The sequence below is a fragment of the Chiloscyllium plagiosum genome, chromosome 2, assembly GCF_004010195.1.
Source record: "Chiloscyllium plagiosum isolate BGI_BamShark_2017 chromosome 2, ASM401019v2, whole genome shotgun sequence".
NCBI lineage: Eukaryota > Metazoa > Chordata > Chondrichthyes > Orectolobiformes > Hemiscylliidae > Chiloscyllium > Chiloscyllium plagiosum.
In genome coordinates, this window is record NC_057711.1 from 138,804,350 (window position 1) to 138,830,682 (window position 26,333).

The window sequence follows — 26,333 nt, forward strand, 5'->3', positions numbered from 1 at the left end:
TATAAAAGAGACCTAAGGAGCAACTTTTTCATACAGAGGGTGGTACCTGTATGGAATGAGCTGCCAGAGGATGTGGTGGAGGCTAGTACAATTGCAACATTTAAGAGGCATTTGGATGGGTATACGAATAGGAAGGGTTTGGAGGGATATGGGCCGGGTGCTGGCAGGTGGGACTAGATTGGGTTGGGATATCTGGTCGGCATGGACGGGTTGGACCGAAGGGTCGGTTTCCATGCTGTACATCTCTATGACTCTACCTGACAATGTGGAACATTACATAGTGATGTCCAGTCTACAAAGAACTTCAGTCAAATCCCATCCAGCCAATTAGTACCCCTTCTTGTGGCAAGCAATTGAAGGTGCCATCCAGTGACAATTTCTCAGCAAGAATCTGCACCATGATTCTCAGTTCCTGACTTCATTACAACCTTGTCCAAATATGGACAGAAAAGCTCAAACCATGAATGTCCCACTGGTTTGAATCACATGTTGCACAAAGGAATAGGTTTACTGGTGGCCCATTACCTCAGCTCCAAAAGTCATTATAGAAGCTCTATAGCATAGTGTTCTAAGTCTACAGTTGCTTCAATGACTTTCCCTCTAACATGAGGTCAAAAATAGAATAGGTTCACTCATGATTGCATAATATTCACACCATTCCCAACCTCTCAGATACTGAAGCAGCCCAGGCCCATACGCAGCAAGGTCTGGATAACATTCCTGCTCGAGATGCCAAATGGTGAGGAATATTTGTATAACACAATTGCTCTTAAATGTGATAGCTTAACCTGAAGGAGTGGCAATGAGCCTCAAATAATCACTTGGCAGCAAGTGTGGTGCAAGCTAACAGAAAGCATGAAGCGGACTGTGCATATCACCTGATGCAAATGTGGAAGGAGGTTACAGTGGCAAAATGGACCTGATCGTTCTGGGACAACACATCACCAAAATCTGACTACCAACATCATGTGGACAATGACAATGCTCCCAAGATCATCACATGAAAGAAAGTGAAGTGTATACTGATACCAGAGTGCATTTGTCAAATCTGCAGCAACAGGGAAGTGATGGCTCTGAACTAGGAAGTATGCACACAGATTTTAGATGCATGAAGGTGTCGGAATGTCTTAAGGATAGTTCCAACCCACTCTAAATAGGAAAGGGGATGGGAAAGATGCCTTAAAAGATATGCGCTTACACTTGTTTGTGGCTGATGAAACCAGACTTTGCAAGATCACCAGCTCCATGGTCAAATAAAGAAAAAAATCTAAATTATGTAAATTGCAACGTTAGAACACACATGGATAATCTCAAGATTGACTGTCCCAAGCAGAACTGCAATTACATCAATTGAACTACCAAGACTCAAAGTGAAAAACCAGAACGATTCAAGAAGAAGGGCAGCTGAATTAACACAAGCAGAAGAGTAGACCTTTTGTTTGAAAAGTAAGGCCAACAGTAATCTCGATATCTACAAAGTTGGTTTTGCCATCAAGAATAAGATCTTGGATGGTTTGCCAGAATTCTTCAACTGAATACATGAAAAGGCTCATGATGTTTCACCTGTAGCTTAGATATAATCAATATGCTAAGATCCCAGCTGAGTGTAATACTGCACAAGTTCAAGGCCAGAACAAATCCTGGCTTGTTAGATAATGTGTAATCTTTACAATCAGTTGACCAGATAGTTAGCTAAGACACGTCATCTACTGTATCCAATGCATCCAATGTGGTCTCCTCTATTGGGGAGACAGGATGATGACTTGCGGATCATTTCAGGGAACATCTCTGGGACACCCTCACCAACCTGTAGCTGAACACAGCAACTTCCCCCTCCCATTCCGCCAAAGACATACAGGTCCTGGGCCTCCTCCAGGAGGCAGAATACCTCATCTTCTATTTCCTGCCACACAGGATCAATGTGGATTTTACCGGTTTCCCCACTTCCCCTCCATCCACCTTATCCCAGTCCCAAACTCCCAACTCCATATCACCCTCTTGTATTGTCCTTCCTGTCCCTCTTTCTTCACATCTATCTGCTCCACCCTCCTCAGATTTATCACTTTCACCTCCAACTTTTTTTACCTAAAGCATTCCCAGCTACTTTCCCACCAGCCCCACGCTGCACCCACCCTCTTCCCCCACCCTCCCATTTACTTCTCAGGCCCCCGGCCAACAAGCCTCATTTCTCATGAAGAGCTTATGCCCGAAACGTCAAAACTCCTGCTCTTCGGATGCTGCCTGACTGGCTGGGCTTTTCCAGCACCACACTCTCAACTCGGATCTCCAGTCCCTGCAGTCCTCAGTTTCTCCAGGTAGTTAGTTATAAATATATTCAGACAAAGCTGCAAAAGCTCTTGGATGCAGATGCACAAGGACATCAGTACCTCACACAAATGGGAAAAACAAACTCAGCAGGTCAGTTGAAAATATCTTACACAAACAACAAGAAGTGTCAATCCATTTCCCAACACTACTCCTTTACATAAAATCAAGTAGAGAGAAATTTCACTCCTGCCTCAGCTATTTTACAGAACAGATTCCATCCAGTTTCTTCCCTTTGGACTGCCAAAACAAAAAGTCAGAGTGAATGCAGCATGGAATCAGGCCCTTAAATCCAACTCATCCATGCCGATCATAATCCCAATCTGACTTAGTCCCATTTGCCAGCATTTGGCGCTTCCTATTCATATACCCATCCAGATGCCCTTTAAATGTTGTAATTGTACCAGCCTCCGCCACATGCACTGCCCTCTGCATGTAAAAGCTGCTCCTTGAGGACCCTTTTAAATTTTCCCCCTCTCACCTTAAACCTATGCCCTCTACTTTTGAACTCCTCTACACTGGGGAGATGATCTTGACTACTCACTCTATCCATGCCCCTCATGATTTTATAAACTTCAACAAAACTTTAATGTATCTTTCTCGAGTCCACTTAAATGAATCTTTCAGAATTCTGATGGCCTAAACTTGATCATATCTAAAATAGAATCATAGAGATGTACAGCATGGAAACAGACCCTTCGGATCATGCCGACCAGATATCCCAACCCAATCTAGTCCCACCTGCCAGCACCCGGCCCATATCCCTCCAAACCCTTCCTATTCATATACCCATCCAAATGCCTTTTAAATGTTGCAATTGTACCAGCCTCCACCATATCCTCTGGTAGCTCATTCCATACACATACCACCCTCTGCGTGAAAAAGTTGCCCCATACGTCTCTTTTATATCTTTTCCCTCTCACCCTAAACCCATGCCCTCTAGTTCTGGACTCCCCAACCCCAGGGAAAAGACTTTGCCTATTTATCCTATCCATGCCCTTCATAATTTTGTAAACCTCTATAAGGTCACCCCTCAGCCTCCGACGCTCCAGGGAAAACAGCCCCAGCCTGTTCAGCCTCTCCCTGTAGTTCAGATCCTCCAACCTTGGCAACATCCTTGTAAATCTTTTCTGAACCCTTTCAAGTTTCACAACATCATCCCGATATGAAGGAGACCAGAATTGCAAGCAATATTCCAACAGTGGCCTAACCAATGTCCTGTACAGCCGCAACATGACCTCCCAACTCCTGTACTCAATACTCTGACCAATAAAGGAAAGCATACCAAACGCCTTCTTCACTACACAATCTACCTGCGACTCCACTTTCAAAGAGCTATGAACCTGCACTCCAAGGTCTCTTTGTTCAGCAACACTCCCTAGGACCTTACCATTAAGTGTATAATTCCTACTAAGATTTGCTTTCCCAAAATGCAGCACCTCACATTTATCCGAATTAAAGTCCATCTGCCACTTCCTAGCCCATTGGCCCATCTGGTCAAGATCCTGTTGTATCCTGAAGTAACCCTCTTCGCTGTCCACTACACCTCCAATTTTGGTGTCATCTGCAAACTTACTAACTGTACCTCTTATGCTCGCATCCAAATCATTTATCTAAGTGACAAAAAGTAGAGGGCCGAGCACCGATCCTTGTGGCACTCCACTGGTCACAGGCCTCCAGTCTGAAAAACAACCCTCCACCACTACCCTCTGTCTTCTACCTTTGAGCCAGTTCTGTATCCAAATGGCTAGTTCTCCCTGTATTCCATGAGATCTAACCTTGCTAATCAGTCTCCCATGGGGAACCTTGTTGAACGCCTTACTGAAGTCCATATAGATCACATCTACTGCTCTGCCCTCATCAATCTTCTTTGTTACCCAAAAAACTCAATCAAGTTTGAGAGACATGATTTCCCATGCACAAAGCCATGCTGACTATCCCAAATCAGTCCTTGCCTTTCCAAATACATGTACATCCTGCGCCTCAGGATTCCCTCCAACAACTTGCCCACCACTGAGGTCAGGCTCACTGATTGGAGGGTTGTTTTTCAAACTGGAGGCCTGTTACCAGCGGTGCTCCACGGAAATCAGTGCTGGGTCCACTTTCGTCTGTCATGGATGTAACGGATTTAGTTGAGAATAAAGGAGGTATGGTTACTAAATTTGCAGGTGACACCAAAATTGGTGGTATAGTGAACAGTGAAGCAAGTTATCTAAGATTACAAAGACATTTGATTAATTGGGTCAATGGACTGAGGAGTGGCAGATGGACTTTAATTTGGATATTGCATTTTGGTTGAACAATCAAGGACTTACACAATTAATGGTTGGGCCTTGGTTAGTGTTGACGAACCGAGACCTCATGGCTCATGTACATAAAACTTAGAAATTTTTGTCACATATAGACAGTGTGGTTAAGTTGGTATTTAGCACACTTGCCTTCACTGTTCAGACCATGAAGTATAGGAGTTGAGTTTGTACAGGACTTTAGTGAGGCCCATCCTGGAGTAATGTATTCAGTTCTGGTCAGCCTATCACAGGAAAGATATTATTAAGCTGGAGAGGGTTCAGAAAAGAATTACCACAAAGTTGTCAGGAATGGAGAGTTTGAGTTATAAGGAGTGGCTGACACAATGCAACTAAAAAACTAGAGCCACGTTACCTTACTTCAAAGACATATCACAAATGACTTCCAGACTACTCAGATCCCTTGGCATCATGGTAGCCAAACCTACCAACACACTTAAACAACGACTAATAAACTAAAAGGATCCATTAGATATTACCAGCAAAACTAATGTCATCTCCAAGATATTATGCAAGATCTGTTAAAAACACAACATCAGACAAACTAGCAAGAAACTTGCCACCAGGATAAGTGAACACCAACTGGCCACCAAAAGACACGACCCACTATCACTAGTTTCTATACATACAGACAAAGGAGGACATCACTTTGACTGGAACAACACACACATCCTAGGACAAGCGAAACAAAGACACGCACGAGAATTTTTCGAGGCCTGGTATTCTAACCAGAACTCCATTAATAAGCACATCGAGTTAGATTCTATCTACCTTCTCTTGACAAAAATAACTGGAAACGACATTACCCACTTAAGAAACCAAGACCTATAAATAGAGAGGCGGGACATACCACCAGCACTTCACCACAGATCTCACTGATGATGTTCCTAGTATGGTGACAAAATGTCTGAAAACAAACCTTCATGCACAGCTTGCTAACTTACACACTTATCATCAACTCTGAGCTACAAATCATCTCAAATATCCCTAGCGGCTGAACAGGATGGGACCTTGTTTCAGGGTATTTACCTTATGGAAGTTTGTGAAATCATGACGGGTACAGATAAGGTGAATGAATGGCAGGTGTTTTTTCCATGGGGTTGAGGATTTCAAGATTAGAGGGCATATTTTTAAGGTGACAGGAGCAAAATTTTAAAACTACATGAGTGGCAACATTTTTAAACAGAGTAGTTCTTGTGTGGAATAAACTTCCAAAAGAAGTGATGAATACAGGTACAGTTCCCATATTTAAAAGACACCTGGATAAGTACATGATTAAAGAAATGCTTAGAGGAATATGGTCAAGTGCAGGGAGGTAGGACTAGTTTAGTTTGGGATTATGGTCAGTATGGACTGGTTGGCCCGAAGGATCTAGGGTAATAGTGATCGGCTCTTCTCATCAAAAAACCCAGCTTACCTGCTAAAAGAAGCTATTTTACCAACAGAACTCAACAAATTAGACTAATTGCTTTCTGGTCTGTTGTAAACCTAGCAGTAGAAATATTCCTGACTGCAGTTGTATACTTTGTTGGAAATGATGAAGTTGGATCACACAGAGTTAATTTTCTGACCCAAAAATTATATTCATGAAACAAGCCTCATCCATCTCCCTATATTTCAAATTAAACTCCCTCAACTTTTACCACAATGCCACAGCTATCAGTGTATAAAGGTCAATCCTCGAATCTGATCAAGATGCAAAGGAAAGGTTCCATTCTGACCTCAAAGTCGTCGATGCAATCCCAAAGGAATAAAAGATTATTGTTATGAGGGGTTTTAAATGTTGGCTGTGATTCCAGTGTCTGCAGGGGAACTACTGGGGGGAGAAAAGGCAAAGTGAAGCCAACATAATCGCTGTCATCCTTCTCACCACAGTGTGCTCAGCACAGCCTCAAGGTAATATTTTCTTCCATCCAAAAAACAAATACAAAACCACATTTAAGCATCCCAGATCCAAGCACTGGCACCTCTGAATGATGTCATTGTTCATGTCAAAGATCCAATGATGTCTGCATCATTGGAATCCTGTTGGGACAGCAATTGCCTGGAGGACAGAATCAATTTAGTCAATTGGTAGATGTATCCACCAAACACCAAGTCAATGCAAGAAACATCTCAGCCCTATAACACCTGGTAGGAGAGAAATACACCTCAGTCTATGCAAAAAATTTGCACACATCTAAATCAATTTCAGAGCAGTGGATAAAATAAAGTTTGTTGCACCAGGCAATTATGACCAGACCATTGGGTTCAACCATCACTGTCTCCAGAACTGGTTCCATGAAATGATGCAGAAATGTGAGAACTTGAGGAACATAAACAAGCAGCCGCACTGCCTTACAGAGCAAGACATGGTCACAAGCCAAGAAAGCAGTATTCCAACAACTGAAGTGTGGCGTCCTTTATCATAAAGGCTTGCCTTTCAGCATCTTATTCGTTTGAATGCTTATTGTAGATCTTCCATTGATGGCTGGTCACCCATGGATTTTAACCACGAAGTACTATGGGATATCCTACAGAACATCAATTCAGGTTCATGACTGGAAATGTATTTCCAATGTTAAGAAGCGGAGTTTCAGCCTTAAGACAAATATATGACCAAGGAAGTTTCACAAGTTTGCCATGACTTAGGCAAATAGTTGCAATAGAAAGCCCAGAAGACTCAGCTATGCAGACTGACATGACTTACGAAAACTCCTTGACAAGTTTATATTGTTGAGTTTGTTGCAGGTAGCATAAACATGAAGCCAATTAGTTTTGATTCTTCTGTTCTGAAGAAAAAACAAGTTTTTCCAATCAGTTCACAAGAGAGCAGCTGGTGTTTTTTTCCAGTTTAGTTTGAGGGCATTAGTCACTTTGGGAGAAGGGTTTTCTGGCTTTTAAAGTTCCTAAGCTGGGGCAGCCTGTGTAGAAGCCTTCAAGTTGTTACAACTGACAACTTTTAGCTCCTCAGAATTGACTGAGTTTGTTGGCTTTTCACAATATCTAAGAAAGTGAAAAACATCAATTCGGAAGAGTTAAAAAGCTGAGATAGGAAAGATATTTCTCTGGAGATTGCGTTTACGCAATGGATGAGGAGGAGAAACTTTGTTTTCACGTTTGCGTTAAGGTGCACTATAGTCTGTAGCATTGAGCTTTCCTTTTTTTATCCTTCTGCATAATAAACTTATACACTGTCATTAAAGAACACCTGAAGCCTCATTCAAAAGTTTCCACAACCAACCATTTTATCAAATTACAAAAAAAATTAAATACATGATCAAGTCAGGTTTCATTCTACGACCAGATTTGTCCAGTCTAAGTATATATCAGTCATGACAGGTTTTTAACTCCACAACAAAATGCTTAACTTACTGAATCATTCCCCTCAAGAAAACAATCTGCCCTTTTCCAGAAATGTGGAAGAAAGCAAGATTTTCATGAAGCGAACACCTCAAAAACATGAGGACTCTTGTTTGTGATAAAGTATTTATAAAGCACAGGTGTAGTTATCCAATTGCACAAAAGTTAATAAAATTGTGCATGCTTTTTCAACTAAGATGTAATTCGAGACTGTCAAACTGCATTCACAGTTCAAAAAAAAAGCAAAAACTTCATTGTAATGCAACATCCAGATATCATCTTTACCATAGGGGGAGAAAAAAATACATTTAGAGGCAAAGGCACTTTTTCAATTAAAGAAAAAGGGCAGAGAGAAAAAGTCCACTTTCATTGCTTTGACTCAAGTAACCTAAGTCCTGACACAGGCCAATCATCTGCATTATTAGCAAGATTTGAAGGCGAAAGATGACAGAAAGGTGACAGGAAAGAAAGTGCCTTGGTTTACTGCAGAACAAGACAGTGTCATACTACATCCTATGTATATAACCCAAACACACGGACCCTGAGTAAATGAAGCTACATACATCATCTATTTTAAATGCAATGTCTGAAACCTCTGAGTATAGCACAAGTCTACAAAGTGCGCATAAGCTACACAGAGTCAAACTGAAAGTTAAGTCATATATATTGATGTATTGTCTCTTAATTTGCTGTATATGCAATAATTGTAATTAACTCATTTTGATCTGAAACTCTTTAATCATCAGCACAAACTTCACTTGTGCATAATTTTACAATATCATTAAAATTACAAGTATATCAATGGAATCAGTTAAGGCAACCAAAAACTAGTACATGCACTACAAAAGGTACAAACGTCATGCAGCTAACACCTTGGACAGTCATTAAATTCAAACATATGAATTTAAAAACAGTCTATGATACAACAGTATTTTTTTTTGTCTTTTTGTATCTTAACAATTTGCATTTATCCTGTGTGTTTAATGACATGTCAAAATGCGTTTTGCAGGAATACCAGCAAGCAAAATCTGACAAACAGCACATTAGTCCAGATAACTAAAAGCTTAACCAAAAAGCTAAGTTTTAAGCAGCTGAAATATACAAATTGGTATGGATAAGAGTCAGAATTAGAAGAACACAGCAAACTTTGTTGATTGCCAGGTCGAGGGAGGTTACAAAGATAGCAATGGAGCAAGTTGAAAGCAAAAAATTATTCAAAATTGAAGAGCACAAATAGCTATGTCAGCAGGAATTTAAGGGAACTATACCAATGCCAGTGTCTATAATCTGACGGAAGATGCTGGTTTAGGAGTATTGTCACTGGCCTTGTAATCCATAGGTTCAGGCTCATCCTCTGGGGACATGACTTCAAATCTCTTAATTCCAGATTTTATTAATTTAATTAAAATATCATGAACTGTGGTTAAGATCATTAATTAACAGCGACTTTGAAAGTATTGTCAATACTCAAAAAAATCTTCTTTACTAATCTACTTTAGGGAAGGAAAATATGTCATCCTTACCTGGTCTGGCCTACATATGATTCCAGAACCACAATGTAGTTGACTCTTAACTGTCCTCTGAAGTTCAAGGGATATTATGGATGAGCACAAGTGCTGGTATGACCACTGACACCCACATTCTATGAAAAGATAAAGAAAAAAGAAAGAGCAAAATTTATGTTGTAAAGTACTTACAATTTTTGATGTTGACACTATACTGACTTGTGTACGTAACGAAGTATGGTTTCAAGTCGGAGCAATAAAAAGTTGGAAACACCAATTCTGAGCAGTGGTGTATAGTCCTCTCAGAAAGACTATCGTATCTTAACAGTACCATAATGATTCTAAAAAAGAAACTCAAAGAACTGTGGATGATGGAAATCAGAAACCAAAACGGAAGTTTCTGGAAAAACTCAGGTCTGGCAGCATCTGTGGAGAGAAAGCAGAGTTAATGTTTCAGGTCCAGTGACCCTTCTTCAGAACTGAAGACTTCAGTGTTTTGAAGGAGGGTGACTGGACCCAAAACGTTAAGTCTGCTTTCTCTCCACAAAAGGCTGCCAGACCTGAGTTTTCCCAGCAATTTCTGTTTGTGTCCATAATGTTTATATGTAGTTAAAAACTTAAAAACAAACTTATTTGTCAAATAGCAATAATTGTTTTCGATTAAACTGAAACATCAGTCCATAAGAATAATGGAAGCACAGACAATCCATGATTTAATGGGACTTTGCAGAGCTGTGGATAAAAGGTAAAGTAAGGTCACAGTAGTCTTACCAAACCATAGGTCTATTCTCTCAGAGAAACAAATGATGGTGATTTAACCAGTAGGTCATTATGCCTCAGCCGAGGGTAGAGTTTGAGAAGCAGAGTCCTGAACCCCACACTATTATCACTATCTGCATCGCAAACAGCTGTCCAGCCAACTGACCTAACTAAAACCATAGTTGTTGGACAGACTAAGTAAATGGGACTGACAAGATTGTTCATCAGTATCTAGTATTGATATCATGGGCCAAATGACCTCCTCCCATGCTGTAAATGATAGCATAATTTATATATCACCTCCCAAAAACAAATTCTCTCTAAAAAGCTAAATTTCCTGAATCAATTGGACGCTTCTAAATATGCAGATCAAGTCAGGAAAATATAATGTAAATACTTAAATACACTCAAATATAAGCCAACACTAGCTCACAAGCCCTAAACTAACTCAAAAACAAATGTTGGTAACTTCAAATTTAATCACAATTATTTTGCTTTTTACAGTGCAGAAGGGAACTGTATGGCCCATTGTGCCTGCACCAGCTCTATTAGCTGGGTTGGCTCGAATGTTTACTGCTAATTTCCCTGCCTTTTCCACATATGCCTACATTTTATGAAGTAAGATTCCTCAAAAAGACAACCACTTTCAACTTTATGTTTTTTTAAAAAATAACTGCAACTACCACGATTAAAACTATAGTAATGCAAACTATGCAAGCAATCTCAGACTTGTGAGATTAGTAATTTAACAGGAAGAAAACCAAGTGTCAAGAACAGTTGCCGATGAATTAACAAAACTTTCCATTTTGAAGACTGTACATATGGGACATATTAACAAGGCCGATGATATCCTCTACACTTTGGGAATAGATCAGCCTAATTTTGATATACTCTTTATTTGAACCAAATGTTGACCTTTGGCATTTCCTTAAGTACCGTAAAGCAGATAAATTTCTCCAAAGATTTTACTCTTTTCACAAAGACAGTTAACATACTGACTTCACCACCTGCATCATTGTTTGACTGAAAAGCACTAATATTTTCCACTAAGCTCTACTTCATTTCCTTCAGCTGGAGTTCAACTGAAGTCCTGCGCACTTTGCTAGAACCAAACGAATGTCGCAGATCAAATTACATTTACTGGAGGTTTAACCACAATTTTTGTAGCTTGCAATCAGTCTTGCTTTACTAAATCATTTGCAAAGTGCCAACCTTTTATTTTCTACTTCTTTTGAGCACACCTCATTTTAGGTTGATATGGAGCGATTGAAATAAAAGTACAGATCACAAACTGTTAATTTCAGCTAAGCAAACATTGAACTACAATCTATACAGATATCATTTCAACCAAATATTTTGTTAACAGCCCATAGTTACATGTGTAGCAAGTCATGCCTTTATGGCTGACTACTTAACCAGAAAAAAATAGAATATAAACAGATTTCAACTTTTAATTAAAATAAATAATTGATATTAATTGGCCAGTTGAACTAGGAAGTTTTAAATGCCTGAGTTATTTATATTTTTTTAAAAACTGAAAAATTCAATTTAATCACAATAAAAGCTTCTTGTTAAGAAGAAATTGACTGGGCACTCAGCTTACACTGGAGTAACAAATAAGAGGACTGCCTCTTTCTGGTGACAATCAACCTTAAATGTAATATAATCTAGAGCAAAGGCAAAACATCTTTTAAAAAAACTTCATTTAAAAATCTCCTGAAGTAGTCAGCTTCCTGTCTATGGTAACTCTTGACATCCGCAACACCCTTAACCAGACTTGTTGCTTATTCTAAGTCCGCTTACTTGAATGATTGAACTTGCTAATAAACTGACTTAAGGTTGAGGTACACCACAAACTAGCAAACGCCATGCTCACTGTGAAAGCCTGGTTACTCCAAGAACAGCACATGCTCAAAATATCAACTAAATATCTCATTTTGTAATAAATACTCAGGCTGCACAGGTAGGAAACCGGTTGTATTATCAATTGGTAACTGACTCTTACCATTAACAAAGCTTTCCTTCATGCATACTGGGACTTAAATCATACTTGAATTCATGTATTACGATTATTTTAGTTTTGTCTAACATTTAAGCCGGCAAGATCTCTGTCATTTTAAAACATTTATCAGGAGAAAGCTCAAGTATTAAACCTCAATTTATAAAACGGTAGATAATCGCAAATTACAGCCTGTAGATTCTAGTGGACTTTTCATTCAATATCAAGTGAGAATGGCAAAAGAAAATGTTGCAATTTTAAGGGAGTGAAACTTGACTTTATTTTACATTACAACTCATAAATAAAGCACTCAAGTTGTCCTTTTTTATTTATTCTTCAGGGATCAGCATGTAATTTACTTCAACAAATGCTCCTGCATGAACTTGAATTTATCTTGTGCCTCTCACACAGCTCACAGTTCCAGAGCAATGCACTAGATGTACAAAATAGGCACTGGTAGACATTTTGACAAATGGTCAAATGCTTAAAATCCACCTCATATGACTAAGCAGAGGTTTCAAAACAAGACAAAGAAATAGAAAGACAAACATAAGTTTCGGAAAATTATTCCAGGGCGTAAGGGCCGAAATGATCACCAATACAGAGGTTTGGATGGACAAGAGCCAGGTTTGTGTCAGCTCAACTTTCTGGAGGGTGGAAAATCAGGAGGCCAATCAGAACTGCACCACCTGGAATTTGCAATCTTGGTCTACATCTCAATTCAAATGCTTACAACATTTGAATGTATGCACTCTAACTTTCACCCCCACTGTTTAAAAGTTCATTTTATAAAACATCACATCAGTTTGCTCATGCTTGCTTATTTGACGGTCAATATTTGACACACAGTTTTACATGGCTAAGAAGGAAACTTAAAAGCAATTCTATGATTTTTCAGTGTCAGAGTGCATTGTGTACTGTAGTGTTGACTTAGTTGACTTTAATCACAACAGAGCCAGAGATTGATGCTATCCAAACAGTTTTTTTCTAGCCATAGGTGTGGTCACAGAATTAGCCACATGCACGAGTTAGAGACAGCTTACACACACTTGCAAATTTATATATTATTCACATGGTAACCTGTGTTAACATTTTACAATTATTCACTAATTAAGTGCTCACACTCATTACCACCTTAACATATAAATATATCCATTAAACTTTTTTAAAAAACCTACAAATGAGAAGTCAGAGCACTCACCCAAGATCTGCATCTTATCACAAGTTCAATTCATAATATATGGATTTAAGACTTTGTGCTGTTTTAAAGTTATTCTTTAACAGTTCAATTCAAAACATCACTGTTGAACAATGTTTTGATATTTTACACTGAGCTTCCAACTTAAGGAAAAGTGAAAAGGCAATTCGAACAGATTATTTTCGACAAAAAAGAGTTGATATGGCAGTTTTCCATAAACAGAGGCACTTAAGGTTCAACATGTTCAGCAAATGGTTCATAACACAAATCAGTACTTAAGACCATGAGCTGAAAAATGTGATGCTGAAAAAGCGCAGCAGGTCAGGCAGCATATAAGGAGCAAGAGAATCAACGTTTCGGGCATATGCTGCCTGACCTGCTGCGCTTTTCCAGCAACACATTTTTCAGCTCTGATCCCCAGCATCTGCAGTCCTCACTTTCTCCTACTTAAGACCATGAGTCAAGTGACAAAGAAATTTTACCTGAGGCAAATTATGTAATTGCTCCTTGAATGTTCATGAAGAAAGTCAAAGACAGAGGTTCACTGTTGGAATGATATTTGGAGCAGAAAGCTGAGAGCTCAGCTATTATAGGAGGTCAGATGTGCATCAGTTGAGGGAGTGCTGCACTTTTGACAGTTTTATTTCAGTTGGAAATTACATCCATCCTTTAATACAAAATTAAATATTCCACAACCCAATTCCAAGAGCATACAAATTCACCCAGTAACCTGACCAATATTTATTTCCTCATGCAACCTGACTGTAATTTTCAGTCTATTCATTGGGGCTATTGACTGTTTTTTTTTCAATTCACACATGGGATGTAGGCATAGCTGGCTGGGCCAGCATTTTATTGCCTGTCCCTAGTTACCGTAAGATGGTGATGAACTACCTTCTTCACTCACTGCAGTCCATTTGGTGAACCCACAATATCACAAGGGAAGGACTTCCAGCATTCTGACCCAATGATACTGAAGGAAATTTGATAGTGCTCCTGGCTCTGAGTGAGGTGAAAGTCGCACCTGCAGGTTGATCAAAGAACAATTTGAAGTCAAATAATCTGGACAATTAGAATAGGATTATATATTGGTTATTTTGCTGAGAACAACATGACTGATCTGCTTGCTTACTTTGAAGTATAATGGTTACTGTAAGGTATCTATTCAGTTGCAAAGCACTTCAGTGTACCTAAGTGTACAGGCCTCCCCTGTACAGCTGCAACATAACCTTCTTGCTTTTAAACTTAATCCCTTTAGCAATGAAGGACAAAATTCCATATGCCTTCCTAATTACCTGTTGTACCTATAGACCAGCCTTGTGATTCATGCACGTGAGGACACCCAGGTCCCTTTGCACAGCAGGATGCTGCAATTCTTTACCAGGACAAAGTGAGGATGCAGATGCTGGAGATAAGAATCGAGAGTGTGGTGCTTAAAAACCACAGCAGATCAGGGAGCACCCGAGGAGCAGGAGAATCAACGTTTCCTGATTAAGGGTTTATGCCCAAAACGTCAATTCTCCGACTCCTCAGAAGTTGCCTGACCTGCTATGCTTTGCCAGCACCACACTCTTGACTGCAACTTTTCACCATTCAAGTAACAAACTTTATTTACTGTTATTCCAACTGATATGGATGACTTCACATGTATTAACATTGTATCCCACTTGCCAGACCTTTGCCCACTCCCTTAAAGTATCTATGTTCCTCTGCAAAGTTTCACAGTCCTCTGCACACTTTGCTCTGCTTCGTGTCACCTGCAAACTTTGACACACTACACATGGTCCCCACCTCCAAATCATCTATATAAATTGCAAATAATTGCAGTCCCAACACTGATCCCTGAGGCACACCACTAGTCACGACTTGCCAGCCAGAATAGCACTCATTTATTCCCACTCTTTGCTTCCTATTAATCAACAAGTCAAGTTAGATATAAAGTCTGATATAAACTGTACTTCAAAAAAGGTTTCCTACTACATAATTTTTGAATAATCTATTGAAAAAAATACATGCTCTATAATATTTACAGTTCAATTAAATTGAAAATCTGAGTCTTAATAGCTTGCACTCGTTTGCAGTTTTAACTATGCAGAGGGTGTTACATAAATTCCAATAAGTGCTGTATCACTTATTAGTACATTTCACACTGAAAGTTATTTATACCCTTCAGACAAAAATATGCAATTATCAATTATAAACTTAAATATATTTAATCATTCAGCAATTTGAAGGTCAAACAAAAGATCCTTTTACACTACAGATCAAACATCCAAATGCTTTTGTTTGTATCCTGAATATTAAATTGCCAATATCCATGATACAATGGTATCCAAGACATGGAATAAAAACAGAAGAGAATAAAAGTCTCCAGATCAGATTTCATTACCACGTCGTTCATTTCCATTAACAACCTGAGCCATTGGGTAACATTTTGGACAAAAATTCATATTGTAAAAGTCTGTCTGATTACTGAGAAGATGTATAACTGAAGCATTGAAATGTTTTTCTGATCAATCAGTAGGCATGATAACAAATAACAGTGGCAGATCTCCTTTCTGCCATACAATACACAGTTCCTATCTAAATCAGTACAGAGAAATTGTATAATTTTTCTTCATATTTGATTCTATTGGTATTTATTATTAGGATGTGAAAGTTATTAGAAAAGAGAAACAGATTTGTTACATGTCAAAGACCTTTTCACAAAACGTCTGACCTATTGTCTATTTCCACAATTCCTGCTTTCATTTCAGACTTCGAACATCTGCAGTATTTTCCTTCCATGTAATTGGTCTCCTCCAATCAAAAGCAGTACTCATTGCAGAATAAGCCAGCATTGCTTTTTAGATCTAGTACCTGAACGCTTTTTAAAATTTATCACAAAATGCCAACCATTTAACACTCCATTTCAAAACAGTCCCAAATCATTTCTAGTTATTGACAGCAATGTGCATGCAATGCAGCATTCATTAGGGACAAGGCTACCTTGTCCATCGTGGCCAAATCTAAGGGCACGTAGGAAGTCTTGCAGCAGTGTTTGGAAATCAGAGAACAAGAATTTGTTAACTTTTTTGACAGTCATAAAGGAGGATCAATATATCATTATGATTCATGACTTTTTCGGTGATACATCATATCTATTTGCTCAAGCAGAACATTTTCATAAATTGTACATTCTATACATAGTCAAGAGAAAATTCATTTATCATCAAGTAATTGGAAAGCTTCTAAACCAATTTGCATAATCTAAGCTATATAAACAGGTCATCATACTTTACATACAAAATGCTAGTCTTGAAAGCAAATCAAAAGAAGGTACATGTCCTCTCTCAAAAAGCAGGTTGGGACATGACTGTCACAAACAGGAATATGCCAGGAATAGGCAAAAGAAATTACCATAACTACATTATAACCTGATTAACAGAATAGTTTCAACTGAAATTCTAACAACTGAAAAATCTAAAGACAAATTCACAATTAACATGGAAGCAAATCCCAGATATTTGCTAGACCCTAGAAAATTATAAATACAACAGCATTCATTATGGCAAAGATACATGCTACATGACAACACTTGGGCCAGTACGATAGCACAGTGGTTAGCACTGCTGCCTTATAGTGCCAGGGACCCAGGTTTGATTGCAGCGCTGGCGTTTGCACATGCTCTGTTATCATGTGTTTCCTCCCACAATCTACAGACGCTCAGGTTAAGTGGATTGACCATGCTTAAAACAAAAGTGTCCAGCAACTTCCATGGGTTTGCAGGTTAGAGGAGTTAGCCATGATAAGACCTCCACACGGGGTTACAGGGATGGGCATCAGTGGGGTGCTGTTTTGTGAGTCAAAGGACTGAATAGCCTCGTCCTGCACTATAGTGATTCTATGGCAATACTACAGGCTTATTGCTTCACAAAATTAATTTCTGGGTCAAAAATTAACCAGTAATTAAAGTTACAATTCTGAATAAAGCAGGACCGGAGATTACTGTCCACGCCCACACCATGTCGACCTGAAGTGCAGTTTAAATCTGATTAATATCTTTAAATCATCAGCAGAAGACATAGACGACAAAAAATTAGTTCATCATATAACAGAGCTGTACTCACTTTAGACAGACAGGTTAAAACAAGAGTCAATGATTATGCACTTGGACCAAAGACCAAGTTCAAAATATTACCCTCAATAATAAAATGTGACTCGCTTGCTAGAAGCACATCATTCAATTTCCAAGTTATCCCACACTTCCCAGTTATGACTTCAACAGCTGTGGTAAAAACCATGTACATTATACCACACCAGGTCATCAGAATAGTAATACTAGAAACCCATTTTCAACTTGGAATATAAAGATCAACTGCAGCAGCCCAGTTCCACTGGCGAGCAGCGAGCTCCACGGAATAGGTACAGGAACTGGAGACTTCTGAAATATATGGGCAATTTGGAGTGGAATGTATGCACATTCATTTACAGACGTGTTAAGCAATAAACTGCAAGGAGAACAGAAAGAGTGTGCACAATTTCTTACAAAGGGCAAGCAAGGGGCAAAAATGCAAAAGGTGAAATATGAAGGGTGGAAGTGTAAAGTTATCCACTTTGGCTTCAAAGAATAGAGGAGCAAAATTTTTTTTTTAAAATGTTGGGAACCTGCAAACAACAGTATTCAGAGGGGTGTGCATACTTTAACACTAAACATAAACCAAACTTAATAAACAGGTACAGCTTGCAATTAGGAAAGCATATAATCTGTTAAAGAAGTAAAGATGTATTATTACCATTATCTGGAGTCTCGATGAGACCAGAGAGTGCTCTACAAAATTTTAGTCTCCTAACCCACAGAAATGTAGTGCAATATAAGGCCGCCAGTCTGTTAAATTAGTCTGTCAAATTTTCAAGAATAAAAGATAACCTAATTGCAACGCAAGATTCTTCAGGGATTTGACAGGATTACTGCCAGGGAGATGTTTACTGCTCATGAATGAGTCTAGAACTTGGAATACAGTCTCAAGAGTAAAGGTTAGGCCTTTTAGGTCTGAGATGAAGAGAAACTGCTTCCCTCAGTGTTGCAAAGTTTTGGAATTCGGCATTTCAGAGAATTGTTCATGCAATTCTTGGTCATTAAGTTGGTGGCTACCTTGACCCTATACTCTACAATGCATAAAGCACAATATACATATGTATGGAGACAGAAGCAAAAGACCTAGGTTACTTGTGCAGAAGTTGTTGAATGTGAAAAGCAGATGGAAAACAACTCAAAGACAGACAAGTTCCTCACCTTTATAAAGAAAGGCATCAAGTACAATACAATGAAGTTATAAACCTTCATAAAACACTGATTCAGCAAAACAAGTGTACGGTGTCCAATTCTGGACAAGACATTGGAGGAAGATGTGAAGGTATTGGAGGGTGCAAAAAATATTTTTAAAAATATGAAGTTGGTCATCTCTGCAACTAGCCAGAAGAGCTGGGACTGTAGAGAAGGAAAGGCTGATGAGAGTTTTGTTAGAACTGTTCAAAATCACGATGGAGCTCGACAGAGTAGATACAGAGAAGTTTTCATTGGATTCCCAGCATTCACAGTTTTTTCGGTTCTTACAAATGAGCAAATCACTACTACTTCAGAAATTGTCACGATACAACTGAAGTGAGAAACAGTAATCAAAAATGCAGATGCTGAAATCAAAAACAAAAACTGAAAATGTTGGAGAAACTCAGCAGATCTGGATCATCTGAGAGTGAGAGCAGAGTTAACTTTTCAGGTCGAGTGACCCATTCTGAAGGATCACTGCCAGGTCTGAAAGTTTCTCCAGCAATTTCTGTTGTTTGTGTTTGAGAAACATTAATTTGATTTTAATTTTTTTTCCACTTTTCTCTAAGAAGATATACAAATTTTACTTCCTAGTGTTCAATCAAGGCCTACTAACCACATGTTTTCCCCTAAGTCAGAATTACACAACACCTATTTTATCTTGGTTACTATGGATCTTCTAAGCAAGTGCTGCCCAACACAATATTAACTTATCCATTTGGAGACAAACTGAAAAATGACTCAAACCTGAGCATATGATCCCTACATATTCACAAAGCTTGTGTATATACCTTAACTTTTGAGTCTGTTAGTAAAATGGCAAAACAAAAAGCAGAACATATAAATGCTTCTTGGGGATTATGTTTACTTTACTCCTTCGGTCATCAGTTAAAAAGTGTGTAACAAGAGGAAAAGCCAAACTTCACCACAGCAAAGGGCACTGTCGCTCTGTGCAGATCAAACAGAATAGTTGACATCCGTTATGCCAGGAAAAAACGCAAACCAATAACGAACAGTTCGAACATAGAGGTAGGCAATTAACAGCCAACCATATGCTAGACAGAGAGGTGGACCGTGTATTGGAGTATCATGTGAAGAGAATCAACAAGTCAGCAAAGACACCAAAAACTAAAGTCATGAATTAGACAGAAATCCAAACACTGGCAAGTGATACAAAAAGTGATTTCAGCATAATTGATGTTAGAAGTTTGTCAAGTAAACATACATATTGCATATACCTACGTGCTTTGCTGATGACTGTTTTATACTAAAGTCACGTGGGGGAAAAAAATTGCATTGCCATCCAAGGGCTAATTAGCAATTTCTTTCGGCAGATATTGACCTAAAAATTGCAAATTGCGTATTTTCAGCTCTCAACAGATTGGATTTGTAAAAAAAAATGTATATGAAAGCTCAAGATGGTAATTCAATAACAAGTAGTAAATGCCCGGTACTCAAACTCAAGGAGCAATGTCATTAGTGATCTTTGAACAAGTTATAGTCTTAAAACCCCAGCCCACATGGCAACTATTATGGTCTTAAAACAATAAACTCAAACTTCCCTCACCTCTGGTAATGGTATAGTAAACAGGCTTGCACTCAATCTCTAGAGATCCAAAATTTCTTTTGAACGCTTCATGGAATCAGATAGTGTGGAAACAGGCCATTTGGCCCAATCAATTCCACTCCAAAGAGTATCTCACCCAGACCCATTCCCCTACCCGATTACTTTACATTTCCCCTGACTAATGCACCTGACCTACACAAACCTGAATACTATGGGCCATTTAGTATGGCCAATTCACCTAACCTGCACATCTTTGGACTGTGGGAGGAAACCGGATCACCTGGAGCCAACTCACGCAGGCAAGGGGAGAATATCTGTGTGGAGTTTGCACAGTCACCCGAGTTTGGAATCTAACCTGAGTCCCAGGTGCCGCTACTGAGCCACAGTACCGCCCAAAAAAAAAAGAGAAGTCATGAATTGAAACAAATCCAAACACTGGTAAGTGATAAAAAAGGTGATTTCAGCAGAATTGATGTTAGATGCAAGAGTTCAGCAAAGATTCATTAGGTTGGTTCCTCAGATAGGAGTCCTCCAACAAGAGGATGTGTAAATGGAGTCTGTACTCTCTGGCCTTAAGAATAAAAGGTGTTCTCATTGAAACATGCAGGTTTACTAAGGAGTTTGACAGGGAAACAACTTCTTAGTACTTCTCTCTGGCTGGGAATTTAAAACATGGGGAACACTCTCAACTTAAGAGATTGGTTACTTTGAACTGTGACAAATAGATTTCTCTTTGCCTATCTTTGCAATTTTCTCCCACAGAGAGTCTGCATGTGCTACTGTTTAATATGTTCAAGATTAGAATAGACATATTTTGTTTGGGGGGAATGGAAGGAGACTGATAACAGATTTTAAATTTTCAGCCAGAGATCGGTACAAAGAAGTTGTTTCCCTGTCAAACTCCTTAGTAAACCTGCATATTTCAATGAGAACTCGACTTATTTTCTGAAGGCCAGAAAGTATGGATCCCATTTATTAATGCTCTTGTCTGAGGACTCTCACCCAAGGAACCAACTTCATGAATTTAGCTGTACTGCCTCTAAGACATGTTATCCTTCCTTCAATATCAAACACAAACAGTACTTGGTACTCCAGTTATGTTCTGATCAAATCACAGTACAACTACAGCAAGACATCTTATTTTTGTGCTTTAATCCTCTTGTAAATAAGGATCAGTGTGTCATATTAAGCCTTCCTTTCTCCAATGTTTATAACTTAGTGCAAAACATAATATATTTGTCCTTTACAGTTAAAGCAAATTTTTTCATTACAAAGCATCGACAAAGCCGTCAATGCATTAGCCTAACTGCAATTAACATTAAAGCAATGCAAAACAATGTACACAGCAATTGCTGACTATAAACAAATCTAGAAATTAAACTCAAAACTCAATGAAGGTTTCTATACAATTTTGAAAAGTTATTATGGCAGCCATGACCTTCAGTTGTTTTTGCAATTTTTACGTTTTTTCTGACTTCTGTTCAAAACCATTGTTCTCAGGCAAAGCACAAAGATGTGACCCTTTATCATCATCCAGTGTCCCTTCACTTCAAATCAACTGGAAGGTTAAAACAACAAGCTTACAGCAAATGTTAAATAGTGCAAGTACAAGAGCCTACATCAAACAAAAATGAAAATGAAATTAGATTCTGATTTCTATTATTTCATGGTTAGAGCATAGCCCTTGTAAATCTCTATGGTGTGCATTCCTTAAAGTTTTGAGGTCAAGAAGGGTTCATATACTCAGCACAATTGGAATGGCTCAAAGTGAGACAGAGAATCAGCACAACAGAAATAGTCTTGATTCTTTGTGTGACGTGGGTAAAGCAAAGTTCAGATGGCACTGGGCTAAAAGGGGGAAAACAGTACGAACATACAATATTTGAACCCAAGGAGGAGATAGGAGTCAGTGAATTTCTTTCCTCGTCTCTCAAATGTGGAATGATGTTTCAAAAGATATTGTTGAACAGTCTTTATTTATTGAACATAAAACAATCCCATAGTTGTGGATCTCTACTCAGCTCAAAATCCAAGTTAATGAAATTGGGCAGAGCTAAGTGCTGAAGAGGTTTAAATCTCTGACAGAGACAAGTTATTTTAGGGTTAAATATCTAGTATATCACACATGTATTTTGCAATTCTGCTACCTAAACCCACAAACCCCCTCCCCAGACATTAAATTATGCTGAGAACAGAGAACTGTGAACATAGGTTCATCCCATCAAGAATATTTTGAGTGCAGGTGATTGAATGTTTCTTGATCAGTTTCTGTTTTTAGATGTAGATCATGACCAAAAGCTTCACCAACTTCAAGTCTGGGTCCATGCTCACGTTCCATAGATACCAAAATAAATGCTGAGACAAAAGATTTGTAGGGATATTTGAGTTGAATTTAAGCAGAATTCTGCTTTCTACAGTTTCATCAAGGAGAAAGAGTTCGCACAGCAAGGAGGACATAAGACCATCTTTACCTGAAGACTGAACAAACCATTGTCACATGTTCTGCAGGACAGATGGTTATCCAGATCTTGATCTGTGCCTGGAAAAGGATCTGATGAACCCTCCAATAGAGTAAAGTCAAACATGTGACACAACCAAAACAAAACATTGCATCACAAACCAATGTTGAGTGAACAGCTATTCTCAAAACTAGGTTACTGAGCAATCCATACAGCTAATTTCTATCTGTCCTCTATAAAGCCACACATGCTACAAGTACATGCCAGACTACTGTTGCCTAATGATGGCAGAATGGCAGAGGGGAGAAAGGGAACTCCAGAGTTTATGACTTCAAAGGTTGATTGTCCAATAACTAATGGTGCAGCAATTAACATCAAGAATATGCACAGATCAGGATTGAAAGAGTACAGAATCATTAGACTGCAGGAGGCTGACATTTGACACATGTCTGTGCCAGCTCTCTAAAAACTCAATTCACAGAATGCCATTACCTGGAACCCTACCCTCTGTTCTTTTGAAAAAAATCACCTTTTGAAAACTCTGATCAAACCAACTTCCATCACTATTAGGAATTCTAGACTTTAACCACTCACCCTGTGAAGATGATTATATTCATGTCAGATAGCTCAGAAAATTGAAGGTTCCAGATATGGGATGAACACATGGAAAAATTTGATAACGGATGAGAATTAAGAAATCAAACATCGAATTAGTATTACTCGGAGCAAATGAAAAAAGCGGGTGATAACAAAACTTGAGAATTTGGTCACAAGCAGCAGTGTTCCAAATTAGCTTAAGTTTATGATAGATGGAAGGGTCATGTTGCACACTGGCACTGCCTCCACCTTTAGATCAGGGACATGTGTTCAAATCCCACCTGCCCCAGATATGTTTCATAACATGTATGAACACATTGATTTAGACAGGGGTTTCTAACACAGTGATAGTGTCCTGACCTGTGAGCCACAAAGTCGGGACTCAAGACGCAACTGCTCCAAAGGTGCCTTAAAATGTTGAATAGGATGGTTAAAATAACTGAAAAAGTGATTGTGCTCATCTGTCATTTTCTCAGTTACAGTATCATTTGTGCCCATCTTCCACTTTTGATGTCAGAGCTTGATGAAATTCATTTTGGGCCTGTCTGTGGCATGGTAGCATTGTCCCTACATCTGGTCTCGAAGACCCAGTTCAAAGTCTCATCTGTTCCAGAGGTCTGTCAGAACATGCCTGGAAGCATGTGAGTATTTCTTTTTCAGTTGTCAAGTCAAGTCCAACTGGATTTGAAACGTTTCTCTCTCCACAGTTGCTGCCAAGTCTGCTGAGTTCTGTCAACTTATTTCAGATTTCCAGCAACTGCAGTATTTTACTTTTATTTATGTCATTGTACTTCAAAACAGTTTGATTAAAACATCTACGACAGATGGATGTTGGCAGCCCAGCCAGGAGTGCCACGAACAGCCAAATGTGAGATGATAAGTGTTTTAATGAAGATTTGGCAATGATGAATTGAAGCAGGAGCAGAAGTTGGTCGCATCAGTGATGGCACAAATTAGTGTCCTTAATCTTATAACTGCATCACACTGTCAAGTTCATGAACTGATTCTTAAGTCTTACAATCATAGGACATCTTAAATAAAGTCACAGTATGCATTAACTCAAATTCTGTACCATAATTCCACCTCACAACTGCACAATACTCTTACAAGCTACCAATTCACATTTGTTCAATTCAGCTTCAATCTCTGCTACAAGCACAGTCATACACAGCTCAGAACAGAATCCTACCGACTTGTATCGCAAATAGTGTGTCATTTTCATGAATTTAAAATAGACAGACAGGAAGCTGGAAGAACACAGCAAGCCAGACAGCATCAGGAGGTGAATAAGCCAACACTTTGTATGTAATCCTTCTTCAGGACTGAAGAAGTCAACTTATCCACTTCCCAATGCTGCCTGGCTTGCTGTGCTCTTCCAGCCTCCCGCCGGTCTATTTTGGATTCCAGCCTCTGCAGTTTCTTTGTCCCTAAGCACTTTCATGAATTGTCAGAGAACTGAATTGTTCCATGCCCTGTCAAGATTCAGGATCTTAATGGTCAGAAAAGTTAAGATTGGAATAAGACCATCTGTGTAAGGTCATTGCAGTTCATTCATGTTTAGGACAGTAGAATTTCATCTGCAAGCAAGAAAACACCACAGTATATTTGAAACATCGGTTGAAAAGCCGAAAAGACTTGCAGGAATTTCTTATATTTAAATCCTGTTCAAGTTTGCATTGCAGTTAATTGACATACTAGTCTTTCGATTCCTAGGATGAAATTAACAGATTTAGCTTCCTGAGACTTTCGACTTTCATTTTGAGCAGTGTCAATCTATACTCTTTACCCTGACACTGGTAGGATATACAGTTCTGACGATCAAACGAAACTAAAGCCCTGAACTCTGGATGGAAATAACCTGGTTTGTTTTAAGTACTGTAAACATCTCCCTTGACACAGTAACGAGGATGACTGATCACTGGCACTGAGCCGAGGCAACCAACAGGTCGGTTCACCTGCAGCGTCTCTGATCTCACCCACCGGAAACCTTAAGAGGAGGAGAAACTGTAAAGGACTGAAAGTGCTTGGGGGGGTTTGGTAGGGTAGGGCAGAGCAGAGCAGAGCGAGAGGTGGAGAGTGGGGGCGGCTGGAGCTGGACAGAGTGTACAGCAGTTGGACTGCAGGCCGAGACACACTCGCTCTGAGGGAGGATGACCTCCTTAGACCAAGCCCCCGCCCCGGGGCTTGAAAACTCATCCACCACCCGACAGGCATCGCAAGCAAAACCCAACGGAAGCGGCCCGCTCGCCCAGCCAAAGTTTGCCTGGGCCAGGCGGCTGACTCCTGGGTATAAAGTGTTGGGCTCATCCTCACCTGTCCCGGCCCCCGCCTCCTTCTCTCAGCGAAACGACATGAAGGGAAAGCGCCACAAGTGGAGGAGCCGCAGTCTAAACGAACAACCAACACTGCAACCGGCGACACGCGTCTACCGCGTTGTATTTCCTCTTCCAGGCTTGACCTGCGTGCTCCGCAGCGCACTCACACACACATACCGCACTGCCCAGGTCTCACCTCCTCCGGCTCTCTCTCCGTCCCGCTTAGTGCAACGCTCGACCCACCGCTGCCGCCATCTTTGTTTGTGACTTCTAACTTCACCCGGACAAGCCCCGCCCCTTCCGGATGATTGACAGGCGAGGACACACCCATAATCGCCGCGCCCACAGGCTGATTGACAGTAGTGGTTCACACTGCCCCGCCCCCAAAGAGTGGCTGACGGGTGAGTATCACGCGGCACCGCCCCCCGGATGATTGACAGACTAGGTTCACAATGTCCCGCCCCTGACTAATGATTGACAGGCGAATATCACGCTGTACTGCCTCAACAGAATGATTGACAGATGAGGCTCACATTGTCCCGTCCCAACAGCAAAATTGACAGGCTGAGGAACACTGCCCCGCCCCCACTGGATGATGGATAAGAGGTGTACAAAGTTAAAAGGATGCTCGGAGGCATGGTACATTGGGGAAA

At 39.6% G+C, this 26,333-nt stretch overlaps 1 protein-coding gene across 5 annotated transcripts in view; it reads right to left on the reverse strand.

Moving 5' to 3' along the window:
• dennd4c (DENN/MADD domain containing 4C) overlaps positions 1-25,982 on the reverse strand; it is a 152,712-nt gene extending 126,730 nt beyond the window's left edge. For 3 of the 5 annotated variants that reach the window (XM_043719156.1, XM_043719146.1, XM_043719115.1), the window contains exons 1-2: positions 25,679-25,866; positions 9,497-9,615 (exon numbers count right to left, since the gene is read on the reverse strand). The gene's annotated coding sequence lies outside the window, so the exon portion shown is untranslated. The other 2 variants (XM_043719121.1, XM_043719140.1) reach the window with 2 other exon arrangements.
• Positions 25,983-26,333: the final 351 nt, after the last annotated feature.